General features: G+C 44.3%; 1 protein-coding gene across 1 annotated transcript in view; it reads left to right on the top strand.

The window, feature by feature from the left end:
- The first annotated feature begins 1,703 nt into the window (after window positions 1-1,703).
- brinp1 (bone morphogenetic protein/retinoic acid inducible neural-specific 1) overlaps window positions 1,704-15,925 on the top strand; it is a 108,148-nt gene continuing 93,926 nt past the window's right edge. Inside the window, exon 1 of the mRNA XM_062413604.1 lies at window positions 1,704-2,068. The gene's annotated coding sequence lies outside the window, so the exon portion shown is untranslated. The remainder of the gene's footprint in view (window positions 2,069-15,925) is intronic.

The raw sequence follows: 15,925 nt of genomic DNA, 5'->3' as shown, positions 1-15,925 counted from the left end.
CCCTCAAATAATCCATATCTGTTGCATCACGTCATCAGCATCCTGCCTCTAAACTCAGCCTCCTGGGTAGGGTTTGAATTTATATGGATTTACATTATATAACACTTTACTGGAGGTGGAGAATATTCTTATACGAGTGCTCCACTTCCAAAGTAAAGCAAATGGTTTGTCATAATATTAAGAATCTATTAGCATACATCTCATTAAGCAACAATTACATGATGAATGTGGTTCATTATTTGCTTTAACTATGCCAAGTATTCATGTGATTTGCATGTGCAGCCTGTGCCACCGTAATTATCAAGTGATCGGGGGGGGGGGGGGGAGTCATGTCTAACAGAGCACACGCAGAATACAACACAGTGAGCTGAGCTGTTAGTTTAATAAAAGATTCCCACAAAACAAGAGTTCCACGAAGATTCAATAACTTTTTTTTTTACCATCAGCCAATATTGATGTTTAGATACCCCAGCCATCATGGCGTTTTTTCTAAATATTGATGTGAGGGGTCCCAAACCCCCAATGCAATTCCACTAATGTGACTAGTTGTCTTTCTCCTTTTATCTGAATTCTTTTAACTGTTAAAATACATTTCCTATCAACACATTCTCTCCTCAGGAAAAGCCTTTCCTACATAGCCAAAATATATAATGTCAGTCAAGAAATATGTTTTTGCCAATTCATGTCTTTGGGCTCAAACATTCAAATCATTCACTAAACAAATATTAGTACCTGCATGAAAAACTAACCATATGAAATGTGTGTCAAGCAGCTTTAGTCACTATGCAGTACATAGCTTGAGCCAACTGCCTATTGTCTATTTTTACAAGCTTATACCGTATTTTATTTAATTGTTTCACTTTGTACAGTTCCACCTGGTTCAGTTGTATGTTTGTTCTTCTCCTTCAACATGTTTTTTTCAGATGTATCCATTTCATTACTCACACCTCTTTGAATCTCTTTTCATTTTGCTTGATTGTTTTTATAACCATACTTCCTGATTTTAAATTGATTTATTTTAATTTAGTCTCTGTGTTGTTTTGAACGGCCCCGCTGTTTTGAATAGTGCTTTATCAATACAATAAATTCAGGAGCAGCCATTACACCTGTCACATGTTCGGCTAACATGAACATTGGCCTCTTTAAATTCAGCACCATGGATAGCAACCCCCAGTTTCTCTGTGGTGTTGAGTTTCAGCACCATGGACAGCTGGGGGAGAGTTTTTCAAAATAGGAGTTTGGCAGTTTTGAGTCATTCCAAGTTTACATTAAGTCACAGTCACGTTGAGTTTTATGCAAAGTACACATCCCACACGTGGCACCTTCTGAGCAGCTCGCCGCCTTCTCACTTTATGGTTTCTCGCGAATCCCTGAAACCTCAAAGCCTCTCAGCTCCTGCAGCTGTTAGATCTCCCCCGCAGCTTTGCCCACCCTTGTCCACCCAAGCCCTCTGTGGAGGGCTTCGTACCCACAGCCTCGGTGTAAATATTTACCCATCAGCAGAAGAAAAGTCACGACATGGCTTCTTGTCCTCACCCACCCTCGGTTCCCTTCCGCCCTCGTACAGTCCGGACCCACCCCTCGCTGCCTGCCACGACCGTCCTCCACAATACGCGCCTGTGTTCTTTGTACCTCCCCTTCCTCGCCCTCAGTCCCAGCCTCCCTTCCTAGATATCCCTAGCACACCTCTCCGCCCGCAAACGGCTCCTACGGTGAGAGGAGGGGGTGAAAAAAAAAGAGGAGAGAGGACTTTCAAACACGTCGGCATAAATCTCGCATCCAGAGGCTCCCCTTTCCTTTTTCTGTGTGGCTTTCTCCAGCTCTCTTCGCTCCTGACTGGACTTCGCCACTTTCTATCCCTCTGCGCGCCCATGCCCGAGACCGCGCCGAAACGACGGATTTTCCCCCCTCGAGCATGACAAGGATTGCCAAATCATCCGCAATCCAACATCACCGGCCGAGCCACCAGCATGAGCACTGGATACATACGCTCCAGCAGAAGTTGTTGGCCGGAGAACTAAGACGTCTTGGAGCACAGATACAGCGGAGAGGGGAGAGTCAGTTTTAGGTAAGTGCGGCTTGGACCTCTCTCTCTCCATCATTTGGAGATATCTCGCAGATATTCTTTACTACCACTGACCACGAGGTATGTGCCCCGGGTAGGCAGGGCTGTATTGAGGCACAATTATAGCGAGGTTGCGTGGTCAGCATGTTACTGAGGTGGCCGGTGATGTCCTTTGCGGGATGGAGGCATTTTTTTTTTCCTCTAATAAATAATCGCCCCGCAGGTCCGTCGACGTTGAGTCTCTTTTAGAAAGATCACATCGTGCGCCTCCTCATTATCCTATCATCCCCAAACATTAGGCAAACGGGTCGAATTATATGTGCACTCGACTGCACACGAATGATCCCCCCCACCCCCCCCCCCTGCACGGTGTGAGACAGCATCTTTCCCGAGGTGATGCTGCAGAAGTGCGGACACGTACACGAAGGAGCACCGAACACATGGCGGAGAACCAGTGATGAGAATTTGGTGGGGTTCGCACATCATTACGCAGAGCTGCCCAGAGGCTGAGTGGCGTTAGAGGAGGCAGAGAGTGAAGGTGCGCTGGCAGGCCTGCGCATCAATATTTGTATTCAGGAGAACTCCATTCGCAGTCCCGTCGTGGTTCTTTTTTTTTTTTTATTAAATTTTTTTCACGTCCATGTTGATCAATTCATCCCATAAACTGCTGCTACCCGCGGAAGTGAGTGTCATCCCCATCAGCCTGGACACTGGACAGTGTGTGGGATGAGTTGCGGACATGCTTCCTGTGCTTATTCTTATTATTATCTGTCTTGCTCTCTGGATTCCATGTTACGGATGGATCGCTGCCTGTAATGATTTCTGTGACAGCAGATGCAGTCAGCTGCCTCTCTGTGTTAATGTGGACGTGCTGGTCTGCCTCGTACGTGTCTCTGAGCGCTTGAAAGGGCGCGTGCACGACAGCGAGCACGTACATGCTTGTTTTCTTGTAGGCTTAGTATATGTGTGTGTGCGTGTGTGTGTTTGTTTCACCACTGAGGCAAAGTTGGCCGTTCTGTGTTCCCCTCAAGTTGCTTTGATTGCTGTTCCACTGACTAACTGCGAGGGGAGCTCATGCTCTTTTACGCTGGGTGTCATTATGTGGCTAAAGGCAAGATAACTGTGCATGATACTGATACCAACTCTATGAAATTAGAGACTCGGCTTCTGTTTGAAATTGGTCCGGAAGCATTTATCTGCACTTCCCTGACTGCCACTGCAGCTTTTTTAGTTTTGTTTGTCATTGTTTCTTTGTTCTGAGAGCGGATGAGTGATTGCACTCATGTAGAAACCAGAAATAATATACAGAACAAAATGTGCACTTCATGCATTTATGATTGCAGGAAGTTTAGAGTACAAGACTCGTCCCCTGTTTAAGAAAAAAAAGTGAATAGGCCAAAATGCAAGATCTTAATCTAACTCAAAGTCTGTGTAGCTTAGCCTTTAAAGAGCAAGTCTCCAAACTGTCTGCGAGGCGCCCAACTGTGAATAATCCCTCCATACTGAATTTGAACTTTGAGTCAAGCTTTACTGTTTGAAATTAACATTATGCTGGCAGCAAATCAATCCACACTGCGATATGGTTCTGCCTCCATGTGCGGCGCCGAAAATTGCACTGGCGGCGGAAATGGCAGGAAGAGAAAGCCGGCCCCTATTCAGCACGCCTCATTCAATCTGGTGGCCTTTTCAATGGCAAAAAAACGCTGGCAACATGTAATCATTTTCCGAGGGAAAGCATTCCACATGACATTGCCAGAATGGAAATGCCAGCGGTGGCTCAATAATATATCATGTCATGGCTTCTGATGACCTGATGATGATGATGATGTTGCCTCCAGGGTCTGGAAAGGGGACTTTGAGCAGCAGAAGGTCTTTTACAGCAACTTAAGTCGACTGATGAATGGTCCCAAAAAATGTAGCTATGATATCTTAAATGAAAGGACCACCCAACACCATCATTTGAAGGAATGGATGCTAGTTTATGCATTCAGCCTACATATAAATGTATATATACACACACGGCTGCTCTTTCCCCTGGTGTTTATACAAACAGTCTTTGTGGTGGATAGAGAACACTATTGGCAGAACCCACATTCGCTCGCTCCCTCTCTCTATTTCTCTCTCTTCCTCTCTGTTCTCTCTTTGTATTTCTGTACTGGCACGGCATTGTTTTTATGTGGGTGCTGGCTGCAGCTGTAATGGCCAGAAGGCGGCCTCCCAAGAGGTTTAAAAAAAAAATAAAAGAATCTGTTTTTATCAGAAACAAACAACATGGTCCCAACAATGACACGTGACAACATTTCCACTCAAACACAGGAGAGCTTACAGTATTTTTGGGAGAGGCAGCTGAATCATTTGACCTCCACTGGAGCCCGTGTGACCTATGCACCGCTTTTAAAACTCCACACGAGACCACATGCTTGTGCAGAGTGATGCTGGGATAAAACAAATTCTCAGCCGGAGTCTCGTAATTAAAGGGTTGGTAGCTGATCACAAGTGGTTAATTGCATTCCTGCACAGCATCAAATTTCAACCGTGTTAAGCCTTAATTAAGAATTCCAGAAGGGAAAGGGCTTTTTTTCTTGTTTTAGTTTCTCACAATGGCCTTTTAAGAATACTTTCATCCGCACACCCTCCGTGCACGCCTGCGTTCCACTGTGGAGAAACTCTGACTCATTGTGTGAGTCGGCGTCTGCACTTTTGTGAAGGAATGTTTAGAAATGAAGAGCTGGATCCGCTGCTCTCCGCCATCTTTGTGGTTACCGAAGCCACAAAGTATGGGCACAGTTTGAAGCCTCCGGGGAGCGGAGAGCGGGCTCGGGAAATCATCACAACGGGGACAATTTTATTGTTACAAACTACTTAGGCATTCGGTACACACAATTCTCCATCTGAATGCAGTGGCCTCACTCTGTTCTCCCTCTGTATCGCCCTCTTTCTTTGCTCGCAGCAGGCGACCGCAGACTGGATGTTTTGCGAGCGAACAGAAGAACCGCATTTCATGATACAATCAAGAAATGCATTGCACATCAAAAAGTTGGCGAACAAACAGAAATCTATTATTTATTAGACAAACACACGCGCAACTTCCGCTCCTGAAAGCAAAGCCTGCTGCTGCTCGCGTTCCGAGTGCTGATGAACCTGAACGTGATGTCACTTAAAAAATCATTAAATATTAAGTTTATTTGCAGGAGCTGCAGCCGAAGGTTTTGGACTGGATTATAATGGACAATATTATTTGTGTGTGCTCAAAGTTTAGTATTTGTGAAGTCACTACATCCCAGATCACCTAATTGATACTGATATTACTGCCGAATTATGAGTAGAAGTATCACTGCTTGTTATTTAAGGTTTGCAAAACATTTGAATGGACACTACATAGAACGGAAGCCAAGGCCCAATGGTCCCATTAAATTCAATCAAGCCACACCAAATTGCCTCGGCTCATAAATATCAGTCCCCCTTAATATGCCTGATGTTTTTTATAGATTAAAATAATAAAATAAAAACCGCCCAATGTTAGAGAGGCTGAAAATAAAAGTTCGATCTGCCCGTTTGGCCAAATCTGTGCACATAAATAATGCTGCTCTTCCTTGGCCCCTGTCCCGTCCATCCACCAAGTAGCGTGGAAATCACTCGGTAGTTTTCACATAATTCTGCTGAAAATCAAACAGACAGGGGTGAAAACATAACCCCCTCGTTGAAGGTGAACATTTATTTTCTCAAGCACATGCTTTCATGACTTTTGCTTTCACACGTACAAAAAGCAGAGCACAGTAATAACCACAGAAATGTATCTTTCCTCACAACCCCCCATGGTCTTTGCCGTCCTGCTGATAGCACCGGTTATATGTCTCGTTTGAATTTCTCGGCCCTGTGTTGCAGTGGTCCTCAACATCGCGAGCGCACAACAGAGGCCTGCGCCGGCCGGCGATTACACATGGAAGCTCTAACTTGATTTGTTCGCTGTTGCCTCCCATCTTCCCTCCAGTGGTGTAATTTGATCTGATCCATTGGTGAAGTTACGTCTGAGGCTTTACAAACAAAATAAAAAGTCCTCTCCCTTGCAAAATATCATAGGGGCCCCACATTTTGCGTTTAGCTAATTGTGTTAAAGGAGATTTTCTTTCCCATCTGCATCTGCCTGGTAATTTGGTGGGCAGCCGTGGTATAAACCCATTTCGAGGGAAATGTAATACTGTCTGGATTATGTTCTATATCAGCGTATTATGTTGATATGAACTTCCACAGCCAGACTACGCACATACTTAACTTATAATTCGCTGTGATTGTCTTGTTCCCCTTTTAGCAGCTGCGCTAACTCATTATTCAAGGGTAGTTCCGCTGCTTTAACCAGTATTTCTCCACCATCGATGGATCCAATGACTGATGTCTTAGTAATGATGGACTCAAAGACAATTAGCACCCATCTCTGCAGCCCGCAACTTTAATGTTCTCACTCACTCCCACTGCTTAGACATACATCACCAAGACAAACTGGCTCCACATAATAAAGCATTCAGCGGCTAAAAAGACAGGTAACAGCGAGAGGAGTGATTTTTCAATGCACAGACCCAAACACAACTCCATAAAAGCCGGTGAGGCTCTGTCCGCTCAGTGTAGGAGAGAAAGTCAGGTGTTCCTTTGTTGCCAAAAAATGCATTAATGCAGAAACGACCTCCAGCATTGGTCAATGTAACCTAGTATCAGAAACTCTGAACTGTGTAGAAGTTAGAGAAACACTCACACACTCTGGCAGCTTGTGTGAAAGATTAGCTTCTAGCCTCTTGCTCTACCAAAGGTGTTGCACAAACTTCTCCAGAGTTTGGTGGCACACGGCCAACTGGTTGGTTGTAGCTCAGTTTTATAGTCCACTGTGCCAAAAGTTTAATCAGGCTCCACATGGAAAAACAATATAAAAGTGATTTGTTGGTGGATTTAGTCCAAAAGAGAAAAGAAAATTGAAACGGTGCTACTACCGCAGGATTATATACAAGTTGTCAGTTGTATTAGATGCTTGTCTCCCTTAAAGACGTTAGCAGTGGCTGCCTCGTTTCACCGAAGTAAATAAACCATTCATCTGCCGAGTGCAAAATCTCTTTGGAGTTGACGAGTTGATTCAATGAATTGCAAAGTTATTCATTGTTGGTCAAAATTCTGGGCTCAGTTCCTCACTGTCCTCGTTTTTTGAAAAACAAGCCCAAAACTGTTATTCATCGCTGTGACTCAGCGAAGTGTCTGCCAGCGTTAAAAAAGTGCCACATTTTGAGATCTGAATAATCATAGGAAAATAATCTTTCTGAAAGCAGAAAAAAAATATATAATTATGCCTCTCACAGAGCGGGCTTTAATCTTTCCCATCTTCCTCGTGCTGACTAGCAAGCGAGAAGCACTGGTGTCCTCAGTAATTCTCGTTATAAGGAGTTGGAGAAACGTTTGCTGAAAGCAGGAGGGGGGGGGGGGGGGGGGCTGCTATTTTCAGTGCACACAGCTTGTCCCAATTCTGAAAAATGTAACGGCGGAGCGGTCATTCGGGAGAGCGAGGAGATTCACAGACTGACCGGCGACCACTGGGATGTCGGCGAGTCGATGCACTGATGGCTCATGCTTGTGGCCTGCTGCATTGGTGACCTATATTGCAGCTCGGGGCAGCAGCGGCAGACGGCTGATCAGATTTAAAAAAAAAATAAATAAAAAGAACATTGTGCAGTGTGGTCAAAGCTTTCTTATCTGGATAAGCTGCTTCCGAGACATGCGTCAACGCCACAGTTTTAGTTCTATCCTTTAAATGTCCAGTGTGTAAGATTAAGGTGAAAGGGATCTAGTGGCGGAAATTGAATATAAAATAATCCCAGTGATGATTTCCACTGGTCATGTTCCATCTAAATTATACAAATTGTTGTTTTCCTTAGCCTTGAATTGGCTCTTTATATTTAAATACTTTATATTTACCATTTATCAGGAGCAGGTCCTCTCTATGGGGGCTGCCATGTTTTTTTTACAGAAGCCCAGACAGGACAAACTAAAAATCTTTTGAGTTTTTCATGACAACAGAAGGTTACCACAGGTTATCTTTCATGTTTGGAAGGGGAGGGTGAGGTGCGGGGTATTAAGCTGCAATATGCAACTTCACCACTAGATGTCACTCAATTCTTCACACTGAACCTTTAATCTTAGTGCCAAAAAAAGCCATTGGATCAGCATATGTGCACTTATTCAATTACCAGGTTGTGACCTCCCCTTGGTATGTAATTGTAAGGTGTGCCCTGTGACACTTTGATTGCAAGCTGCAGCCATGATTATGTAAATTGACTTTGCCTTAAGACAAATGGGATTTTGTGACAGTCCTATAATCATATCAATAAAACAACTACACAACCATGTAACTTTGATTGCAAATCAAACCAGACATGCGCCATTTCATTGAAAGTAATCATACTAACAACAGAGGCTGCTACCAAATAAATGATCAAATGGATGAGAGATGGTGTCAGCTTCACTGAAAGAGACCTCGTGAGGGTCCCTCTTAATTAAGGCTTCGATGGCAAGCTAATTATAAACCACTCCTCTCCCTCGACATCATCACCTTTTCAATCCACTGTTTTCCAGAGGTGATTCTGCTCAAGGTGCCGAAACCCGCCCGAGCGTGTAAGTGTGTCTGCGAAAGTCCCGTTATGCTTTATAAGTAAAGCTGCAAGGAAAACATTTACGTTAGCTCGCTTGTGTCTGAGCGACAAAAAAGCTTTAACCGGTAGATGAGGATGGTAATTCAAAGTGGTGTGAAAATATAATCGAGGCAGCGGCGTGTTGCCCTTAAAAATGTAACGGCTGATGCAGACGGAAACATTTGAAGGAGAGGCATATGAGTGGCGCGGCATTCTTCTCCTGAACAACTTCTCTGCTGTAAGAGCTATTGTTGTGCGTCTGACTCCTACAGCACATGGAATGACCTGACATGGCACTTTCACAGAAGTACAAACCTCTGGAGGGTTTTATGTACCTGACCTTGCCCCCCCCCCCCCCGTGTGTGTGTGTGTGCGTGTGCGTGCATGTGTGCGTGTCTGAAAATCTGCCACCGCAGCGGACACGTATATTAATTAAAATTCCAAACGTCGCTCCTTCATGTTCACCACTGTCAATCCTACACGTCCCAGTGGTGGAAGCATTAGTCCACTTTCATTCTCAACGTGTTAGCGTGACTGCATAAGCCGCGCGTCCTGTCACATGCAACCCGAGCTACGTTGATTGACTTGACGTCCGCGCATATCTGTGATCATTTAAACATTGCCTTCATGGCCGCCGCTATGGCAACCCTCATCACCTTTGTATTACGTCTTCCAACCAGTGTCCCTGTATTTGCTCGGTATTAACTCGTATTATCTTAATGTTCTACTTATCATTCATGAAGTTATTATTTTTCATTATTTTTTAAATTGACTCAATGAATGAACGCTGATTAAACAGAGCTTCGTATCGACCCGTCTGTTCCACTCGTGTGGATTCACTGCGGCAGCTGGATTTTCACAGCTACTGTGTTTTAAAAGGCACACCTGAAGGCTGTGATATTGTTCTGGACATTATTAAATATAAACTGGATTTGCCTTGGGATGGAGAATATGATTAAAAAGTAATGAATAAAATATGAAAATTGCTTCCAGGTGTCTACCCATTGTGGCTGTTATTGCCTGGCCTCTAAACAGTCTTTATGTTTTGGTTAATGATTGTCTTTAAACTACGCATGCACGGACTGTAAACATTCATTTCCACATGTTTTTAGGAACAAATCTGCTGTTTTAATGAACTTTTAAAATCAGTATAAAAATGAAAGCAAAGGGAACCATCTGCAGGGCGTCTGCCTATGCAGTATATGAGTTATTAAAGCTGCATGTGCTTTGAAAGAAGTCAGTAAAATTCTGTGAATTCATGTGGAATGAACAGATAATACATGCAGAGATGGTTGGGCAATACAGTTTCTATACATAAAGTGTGTGCCGGTAAGAGGACTTAATGCAAAAGAAATATTTCTCGTTTTCTTTTTTAGTACTTTTCAGTCGGAAGAGGCTGAACTGGGCTTAAACGTAAAAAAAATAAAAAAATAAACTAAAGCTGAACCCTGCCAAATCCCACATGTCATGTCCACTGAAGAGGAAGCGGGCAGGCTGATGTTGACTGAAAGATATTGAAGCAGAGCGAACTTGTGTACCTTAAAACCAACTAATGAAGAAATGTACTCGGAAGCTACATCCCCAGTAAAAGAAGATCACAACCTCAGTATTGGAAAACTGTAGAGGAAACAAAATCCAGTCTCACTGTAGGATACGCAATACCGAGATATTATCTTCAGCCATGACGAAGACCTACTGTGTTATTAAAAGTACAGAAAAAAAAATTCCGGATTAAAAAGGTCAGGCCACAAAAGCACTCGGTTTGCAGCAAAGAAGGTTAGGTCAACTGCCAGCGTGGTTTCCGAGAAAGAGGATCAGACGTTGCATATTTAAATGTTGAGAGTGAACTGTGGCCAGAGAACGTCTATTAATAGATAAAATGCAGAATGAAGTGAATACAGAAACACAGTGGGACACACTGGGGACTCTGTGAAGGATCTCCAGACTCATCGTCGCAGTCATAGCAGTCATTTCTTAATTCCTGTCACCTTGTTTAAAATTGTATTATTTCTCCTGACCGTGCAAAGTCCCTAACATGTAGGTCAAAGTGTTATAGATATTCCCCGGGTCCACTGCGCAGATTTTCATGTGGCATAACATCAAAAGCAATGAAGAGGGTCAGTGCAAGAATGGGAGAAGACTTCATGTTGAGTTTTAGGTTAAAATTGGAGGTGAAAGTGCTTTTTAGGGCACTTATAGCAGCTCGTTTTTAATTTAAAGGGGGAAAAAATCATCAGTTTACAAATGTTTTATGCTGCCAATCTGATTTAGTCGACAGTTTGTCCTATCATTGAAGACATCATATGTTAGATGAATTCGTGAAGGACTGGTGACACCATCTTCTTACATATTTGAGTTACAGAAAAATGGGCACAAAATGGCAGCAAGAACCCGTCAGATTGAGGCATCTGTACTAGTTGTTGTAAGTTTACTTATGACACAATCAAAGTCAGAGTCCCCCTGAACTCGAAAAAAAGTTCAGGTTCAGTTTTCCATATGACCGAATCAAACGAGGTGATTAGTCTTTATAAAAATGTATCTTAACTCAATGTATTTCTTGGGTTTTCAGGAAAAACGGATCAGCGAGCAAATCCCTCGTCCCGACCCAATCTTAGGTTGCATGAACACGATGGTGATAAAACTGACTTCCCCCTAAGAAACAGAAAAGATGAAGTCATTTTCTCCCTGATATGGATGATGGCGATGTGATTGACACGCGTGCCCCTGCTTCCACTCTTCAACCCTGCGGTGCTGTTTATCATTCTGCTCGTATCGGTTTATCACCGGTGATGTTTGCGGCACTCATTGCATCACGGATGAAAAAAAACACGCTGGGTCGTCGTCTCTGTCCGATTGCCGTGATCGACATTCGCATGTTTGTTTACTAGACGTTTATTGAGAGGCGGCGCTCTCATGTTCGACCGCTGCTCAGAACCATGTCAGCCTCGCTTCCTCTGCGACGTCTGTGCCGACGCCTTTCCGAGCTGTTTTTACTTTGTATGCACGGAGCACCTGCAGCTCTCCACACAGCGCCCTGAAATTAGCTCTTTGGGAACCTAATTGGTCAATTTAGATCCATGATCACGAAGCAGTTTCACAGATTTGTCTTATGCATCTAGTATTTTAAGTCGTATAAAAAAAAAAAAAAAAATGCTTAAATTGATTGAATTCTCTACCTTGTATCTTGTGACAGTTTGTACATTGGCCGCTTTTGGAACAAACCTCACCGTGCATTAGGCCCAGCCCTCGATGAGAGAAGTGAAATGAGATAAGGGTCCAGTTTGATTATCAGGCATGGCCCACATTGTTTGGCCTGGTTTAGCTCATCCACACATCTAAAAAGAAGCTTTCTGGCTCACTGGAGTAACCCTATTATTTCATGAGTACACTGTGTGTGATATGAATGCCCAGAGCCTCATCACCACCTGGTTCCTTGCTGACTCAACTAAGCATTCAAATTCTCCTTCATGACAAAATTGACCAAAACAGTCTCAGTGCAGCAGAGGCTATCATGCACTCTTGGACTCCGTTCACCTCTGCTTTGGTCCCCGTCAAGGCTGTTGGGATTACCAATAAACAATGGCAGCGGTTTGCCAACTGGCAACCTAGCTCGATTGCCTGGTGGAGGGAGACTACTCTGCCAGCTGGCCACTCTTTGCCACTGGTGCCAGCCACTGTCCCTTATAGAAACACGTGGGTAGTGTTCAGTATAGATGAGTGCTCGCTCTGTCGGTCATCCATCGTCCTCTGCGGGTTATAACCCTGTCAGGGCCTGGAGGCAAGAGCAGGACTGTATGTTTATAACTGCAATTTACCTGCGTTAGATAGTAGAGCGTGCTACCGTATAGCTCTGCTGCAGGGTGAGCTTTGCCCTTGGGCCCGGGCTGCAGCTGCCTTGTTCGAGACTGGAACTGTGAGTCCCACTTCAGAGAGGAAACGATCGGAGGTTGAATAAAAGCTCGAAGTCAGTCAATTGGCCCTGAATTGCCTGAACTTAACTGCAATATCAGCAGTCCACAAAAGAGTGGCTGGCGTGGTCAACCCTTTTTTTCTTCACCCAGCTTAACTTGCTCGCATTGACATCAGGGCCAGGTGGACAGGGAGGAAGTGAAAGGAGAGGAGGCAGTGTGCTCCATTTATCAGTAATTATGGAGTGCTATTTTTTTCTGTCCCCCATCTTTGTCTGCCCCGGGAAGCAGTAGCCATTCTTTCATCTTGACACCCGGTGATCATGTAACGCAAGGAAGTGCCTATTATAGGTGGAGAGAAAAAACGGAGGGAGCCTTCTGTCCTCATCCCCTTCTCAGGGAGCCGGGGTGGCAGGAATGGTGAGTGTGGGGGATGCCTGAGCGAGGGGGAGAAGGGGATCAGCAAGAGATGGAGCTTGAGGTAGTGCAGGCAATAGCGGTACCGGTTTTCCAAACTCGAGAGGTTGTGCACAGTGGAGGCGTAAAAAGGAACATCCAGGCAATCTGCAGTAAGTTTTTTTCTTCATGGAAATAAAAAAAAAAAGAACTTGCCAGAGGACATGTGAACTAATTTGATGTTTTAGATGAAAACAGCTGCAATGATGTGAAATGTGTAAAGCGGAGCAGGTCTTTTTACTTCATGCTGCTCCCTCTGGGCTTGCTTTTTTCACCCAGTCAAACACAATCAAGTGAATTTAGGGGAATATACTTTGGAATGATTGTATATCAGATAATATTAATCAGCAGGGGGAGATGCAAGCCGGGCGAAACGCTGCATTTAAGTGTCGCTTTTGATTTGAGTTCAACTCTGTATCCCACAGTTAAAAAAATGGATTTCAAAAGAATAAAAAAAAGGTATTTGTTAGTATTTGTTGAGTCTCAGTCTTTCCATGGACATTGAACGTCACAGTTCCTTCTTTCTGGGTTTTTAATTGGGTGACTGGAAAACCCTTATTAATTCACTCTATGTGCGACTGTGGCTCAGGAGGTGATGCGGGCGGCCCACTAACCATAAGGTTGGTGGTTTGATTCCCTCCAGGCTACATGAGTGTCTTTGGGAAAGATACTGAACCCCAAATCTATGTACCAATGTGACAACCCGAAGTATATGTGCTTCACCCAGATAAAACGTGATTTCCGGCAATGTCGCGTTAGCCAAAGTTAGCATAGCATTTCTACGATCTGGAAATATTTCACAGTGTGAGGTCTCACTTGTAAAATGGCGACGTGCACCAAAAGCAAGTTCAGTGTCAAGGGGTTCCAATGTTCATACTTGCAATAAGCCACGCAACAATGATAGGAATCATCACGTCCACACAGCGTTGCTACCATACAGCTGTTTTCTTAATGCACCGATATCGGATAAGACTAGAAAAGTGCTTTATAATCAGTTCCATGCAGGACACAATGAGATTTATTCTGCAAAAAACTGTGGGACCAACTTGTTTTCTTCAGCGAAATCAGCAGAGGCATTGGAAATGATCATTGATTGAGTGTCTTAACATGAATAATTTGTTTTGTGAACCGCCTGCGGTACTAACCTGGCACCTTACTCCACCGACATCACTCTTTATAAATTTGCCTCAACAGAAAATCACCTCGTGCTGAGATGATCCCCCCCCCCCCCCCCCCGATCAGGCCTACACGTTGTTCTTTGCACAGAGAACACAGACGGCTGCAGACGCTAAGTGGTTGATGCATGAATAAAGAATCCCAAATCAGGACCCACCGTGGGCCTATTTGTTGCGGCGAATTGCCGATTTAGCACTTAAAACCGACACAATCCGACAAGCACACCCGATCCAGACGGGGAAGCGATTTGTGTTTCAGTCAGATTTGCGTTAGAGTCAAACCGCTGACTGTGTTCCGTCTGAGGAAAGATGCAAAGTGTGCGCTGTAAATACAGAGCCACTCATATATGATTCAGTCAGCCACTGCATACCGCACACATGTTCTGCTGGGTCTAACTCCCAACGAGTTAATTATGGATGCAAGGCCACAGCGGCGTTGGTATTCCGCTGCGGTGTTAATGTTACATCATAGCTCGATGCGGCGGTTCGTGGGACGGTTGCTGTGCGGTGGAAATGCTTTTTTGCAGCAATGTTGCCTGAAGGTTGACAAAGTTGCATCGCGGGCAGATGGTGCTGCGTTCAAATCTCAGCCGTGTCGGCGTTTGTGTTGCGAATGCTTTTTGTTTGCCCTGATTCTGAGTAGACGTAATGAAAGCCCTCGACAGCCTCCTCAACTGAGACTGGCCTCAGACATAGACTCGGAAAAAAGATGCTAAAGGGACATAATGATTGTTATTGTAATGTTGTTCCAGTTGCAACAATAAGATATTACATTATGCGGTTATTAGCATTTGTGTTCATTCGTTTATGAAATATGACACATTACTAATATGTATTTCATTGATCCTGTAAATTGATTCTGTATCTCTGCTCACTCAACCCCATAAATACATATGATGTGTGCCGTGCCGTGTTTTGCAAATGGATGACCATTGATTAAATCTAAGGGGACATTGACTCGGATGCATTGATATGAGCACGCACAAGTTCACAAATCACACAGGCCCGGACCGTCTCCAGAGACCTCGGTGCCGCTGATGGAGCTGGTGTTGTTAGCTTTAATGATGGAGAGGCCAGTGCAGGTGAGGCTGCAGCCCGGGCAGCATCCTCTCCGGTGTTTTCCGCACACTCAGCACACCAACATGACACCGATGTAGGACAGAGAAGAGGCAACGCGGCACATTCGAGTCACAGCGGTGAGCATAAAGAAAAGAAAAAAACTGCAGTATATAGCCTTTGGCTGGGAAACAGCCTGGCTACGTTCAAGGAGCAGTCGTTCTGGAAACAGATCACCTTTAAAAGAGGAACAGAGAGTGACATACTGCCAGCGTATTATTGAGCACAGGAGGGATTCCACGGAAGGTGCTTGTACTTTGATGCTCCGCTCCAATGTTCTTTTGTGTGAGCGGTTCATCAGACGAGTCTTTTATCACTGTAAATGAGCTTAGCGAAAGTTTAATAAGGAAGGCTACTCTTTTTTTTCACCTCCAGGCTGCTCCTCCATTCATTACTCCCGCGAAGCCACGCCTCTCGGCTGCCGTCCTTTCATTACCACCTCCTTCCATTATCACATCGGTTTAAAATTCAGCAGGCAAAATTACTCGCAGCTCTTCCTCCAATCAGGCAAACCTCACATGTACCCCTTCTCTCTTGCTC

Source organism: Platichthys flesus, chromosome 19 (genome assembly GCF_949316205.1).
Source record: "Platichthys flesus chromosome 19, fPlaFle2.1, whole genome shotgun sequence".
NCBI classification, from domain to species: Eukaryota; Metazoa; Chordata; class Actinopteri; order Pleuronectiformes; family Pleuronectidae; genus Platichthys; species Platichthys flesus.
Note: the sequence above shows the minus strand (reverse complement) of the source record. Positions and strands in the feature narration are given on the sequence as shown.